We start from the raw sequence: 4,847 nt of genomic DNA, 5'->3' as shown, positions 1-4,847 counted from the left end.
GATATAACGCGATAAGTGCGTGATGCCAATACAATGCTGTGGTCAATATAACCATAAAACAATATAGAAGCGAAACTCGATCTGCTGATTGGGGTCTTGGTCTGAACCTATGATCTGAAGTCTGAACCTACGAAAAACATGAAAACGGTTCCACGCACCAACGTGATGTTAGACCCATGGTTACCAATATTATGAAAACGGTTCCAAGACTATGGCGGGATACGTTACGCGGGGTCGGCTTGTTTACTATTCCATATTTTACGTATGCCGCCACGCCCCCCTGGAACCGTGTTCAAGGCCACAATCGCCCGATTCGGCTAGTTCACGGAGTTTCATACCTGGGATATAACGCGGATCATGATAAAATAACAATGCGGCTATCACAATAATAATGGGCGCGGTGCCTGCGACGCATATCATATCGCGGTTAAATCAAATACTATACTCAACAAATACTACTATATTACTATAGTTTCTATCTATATTCTATTATAATATGTCTAAAATCGTCAACATATAGACGTTTAAAACTATCCATAAAAAATCGTCCACCAATAGGTATTTAAAACTGTCTTTTTTCAATCTATTATAAAATGCCTAAAAACATCTAAAAATTATCAACTAATAGATGTCCAAAATTGTATATGTAAAGTCTATGACAAAATTCATAAAAAAAAAACCCCTTACAGACGGTCAACCAATAGATGTATAAATCTGTCTATTTTCAGTATATTATAAAATGTCTAAAAATCATCTACTGTTAGACATTTAATATAATCTACACAATGTATTTATCAAAACGTCTAGCAGATATATATAAAAATATGTTACAAGCTATCTAATTGTAGTGTATACATCTAATTGTAGTGTATAGACTGAAGACGTTGTAGATGGATAGACGTTTAGTATACCTAAAATAGATTATGTGTGTTTACGGGGGAAGTCATTGGATGTCATATTTCGTACAGGGACCACAGTAGATGGACAAGCTATGAAACGATTTATTAAGGAATGTTTTCCTGCGTGTAAAAATGCTAAATTACAAATAATTCCTTATGGTTCTGACATTGATCTAGAAAATCGAACTATGTGGAACAAACTTGATGTTAAAGTCCAACGAATGGGAGTTAGGCAAAATTATTTCAGATTAACGATTAAAATTTTTTTGTAGTACCAGATGCTTGCCACCTTCAACAAAACTTAAAGAATGCAACGTTAAACAAATGCATAACACTACCTGCACCATATTGTGAAAACTTTAACCTACCTACTGTTACGTGCAGCCCCGTCAGGGATCCAAAAAATTATGATTTTAAATAGGACGTTGTTAATTTGAATAGAAAAAAATGAAATAGTGAAACCTAGTGTTTAATTATAACAATACAATTTGTACAATAGTCATCTAGAACAGGGGGTCACCAAATGGCAGCCCGCGAATGCATTTTAACCGGCCCGCAGACAGAGATAAAGCCAATAATTTAATACGTAATTATTATCAAGGGTGACTGTTGTAATAATAAATGTTGCAGGTAATTTCTTATCTTTGTACATTATTGTGTATTATTAGGTATTTTTCAGAGTACACATTTGCCTGCCAAAGACTATCATACATTTATCAGTTATAACAATAACGTAGCAACTATTGTGTTTTTGACAGATTATGCATTTCAACACATAAATTCGTTCAACTTGAAACTTCAAGGTAATCAGAAACTAATTTGCCATTTAGTTTCAGAGGTATAAATTGTTTTTTTTAGAAAAATTCACTTTTTTTTACAAGATGTTGGTAATGAACGTTTAAATTTTCCTAACTTGAAAAAAGTTGTTGATGAAAAAAACGAGATTGATATCAGAAATTTTACGAAATTTTTGGAAAATTTAAAAACTAAATTCGAAAGACGCTTTGCAGATTTCAGAAAAATCAAAAACTTTGTACAACTATTGAACAGTATAGTTTTACTTTGCAGCCTGACGATGAATTGATTAACGAAGCAGAAAATGTAACAGAGCACATCTTCAAATGGAAATAATTGAATTCCAATCAGATGATATCCTAAAAAATTTGTTCAGTGAAAAGTAATTAAAAACTGAAATTGATTCTACATATGATGAATTTTGGTTGAAATATGTATCTGAAAAGAAATACCCGACGCTGAAATTATTGACAGTGAAAATGTGTACAATGTTTGGCTACACATACGACTGTGAGTCTGCTTTTTCAAAAATGAATTATATAAAAAACAAATTGCGATCCCGACTCACCAACGAACACCTTGAAATGATGATGAAGATACCGACCACAAACCACAACCCCGACTTATAGCAACTAGTTGAAAGCAAGATCTGCCATTTTTCTCATTAAAAATATTAATTATTAATTGTTTCATATATATATTAAATTTAACTATATTTTCATTAGTTTTAGTTACATATTAATTAATAAGTGTATATTTTTTTTATTTAGAAATTATTTTTGGTCAACTGGCATATTATTATAAATATTATGTAAATTGAATTTTTATGGCCCGCAAGAAATTTCCTAATTCTTAATGTGGCCCTCGGAAAATATTAATTGGTGACCCCGGGTCTAGAATATGTGGCTGAGTGTGATTTGAAGGTGATCTGGTCTTAACGGATATGGTATATATGAATGGGAGTTACCCGTTTCCGCCAAAAGTGTACTTTTACCTTCCCCCAATTCTCTATTCCGCAAAATCATAAATTGTTCGATTCCTTTTTCCGTTAAATAAAAAAAGTAAACCTAGTATTTAAATATTATATATACAATATGCATGTCAGTCATAATATAATTTACATTTTAAATTAAAATTAAATACAGGATTCATAATAATAGTTTTTCTTACTATACTATTAAAAAGTTTGTACTATAATGCTATCTACTATAATGATACCACAAATGACAAAGTTAGTAAAAATGCATACTTAGTTGACAATTATCTGACCAAAAATTGCGATTATCCTCCAACGCTTTGGGCATTAGCAAGTTTAAGTTGAAGACGAACCACTAACAATTGTGAATCATTCTATTAAAATTGTAAAATTCATAATTAATTTAACTTGTTCGTCTTGGCGTAGATAGGTGCTTGGGATAGCGATTATTAGCGATAGCATACCGATGGACGATGGTACTAAAAAAGTTATTATAGGTATTATTTTTTTTTATTTTTTTTATTTATTTACTTAATATAAACGGACGTCAGTCCTAAAACATAATAATATTAACATTGTGTTACACATTGATACGTAAAACAATAATTTATAGTTAAATATATACTTAAAACTCCGTGAATCGGCCGAATCGGATGATTGTGGCTTTGAACACGGTTTCCAGGGGGGCGTGCCATACGTGAAATAGAGAATGGTAAACAAGCCGACCACGCGTAGCGTATCCCGCCTATGTTTCGGGAAACGTTTACATAAACGGGAGACCTTGAGTAGTTGAGTCTAGCATCAAGTTGGTGCGCGGAAACGTTTCCATGTTTTTCGGAGGTTCAGACTTCAGATCACAGGGAAAAAAAACCCCTATCAGCTGATCGAGTTTCGCTTCTATATTGTTCTATGTCAGAACTTTGACTGGCTAGGTATCTTCTAAGTAATGCTAGGCGCTCTACCCGTATTTATGCGGGTTCTCACAATGACGTATTATCAGTGCTGTACAAAGATAACTTTAAAATTATCTAGATAAAATAACACATAATGGGTTGAAAATTTTTCTAGATAAAATAACAGATAATAGAATAACAAATTTATCTAGATAAAAAACAAATAACTATATACAGTTTTTAGGTTTTTTAAGACCATAAATTAAAGTATAATGTATACACATATTTATAATTTTTAAGTTAATATAATTTATTATTTTATATAAAAATTAGGGCCTTGCATTCTAATTAAGGGGGAACCCTAACACCCCTAAAAACCCTCAAAAAATCAAATATCCGAAACCCGGATAATTTTGTTTTTTACAATCTTCTTGTGATAAACCTTTTTTTATGTATTTCTTGTTTGAGTTCGATTATGTAGTTAGTTGCTTAATAATACTAATAATAATAAATTAACAGGAACAATTCTACAATAAATCATAGGTAAATTCAATAGTTATTTCCTAAGAAATAAAATGCACCAAAATCATTAATTGATTCTGATTAAACTAAAACTCTAAATATTAAATTATTTCTTATACCTAATAAATTTATACATATTTGTATAATAATCTATTACTCTATTAGTACATAAAATAAATCCAAATATAGCCAATAGAAATATTAAATATAGACATGGTCTCAATAAATATGAACAAAGAATTGACATTTGATTGTCGTGACCAAAACACCAAATACTGATAAGTAATAATAGCTATAATAATCTAATACCTAAATAGCATTATTTGCCAACCAACTTTTCAAGCGGTATTATTATAATTTAATAACAAATACGGCTATGTTTACTAATTTTCCGGAAATCCAGGGATTGAAACTGGTTTTCTGAAAAACCGGTTTAAACCGCGATTTTTTCATATTTCAACACCGTAACCGGAACCGAAACCAAAAGCTTTAAAACACCGGTTGATAAACCGTAACTGAAACCTAAAATCTTAAAAAAACGTTCTTGAAACCGATTGAAATTTAAAACTAATATCGGTTTCTTCGAGTTTTATAAAGTTAATTACCTACCTATATTATTTATAATTCTAGTTAAAACGAGTATTTTTATGCGAAAAAAAATATTTTGTTTGAATACCGATGCTATAACTGATTACTACGAAATATTAATAGATAATACGAATATTATTCTATTTATATTTTAAAACATCATTACTATACTCA

This window comes from Acyrthosiphon pisum, unplaced genomic scaffold, assembly GCF_005508785.2.
Source record: "Acyrthosiphon pisum isolate AL4f unplaced genomic scaffold, pea_aphid_22Mar2018_4r6ur Scaffold_21319;HRSCAF=23624, whole genome shotgun sequence".
Classification (NCBI taxonomy): Eukaryota; Metazoa; Arthropoda; class Insecta; order Hemiptera; family Aphididae; genus Acyrthosiphon; species Acyrthosiphon pisum.
Note: the sequence above shows the minus strand (reverse complement) of the source record.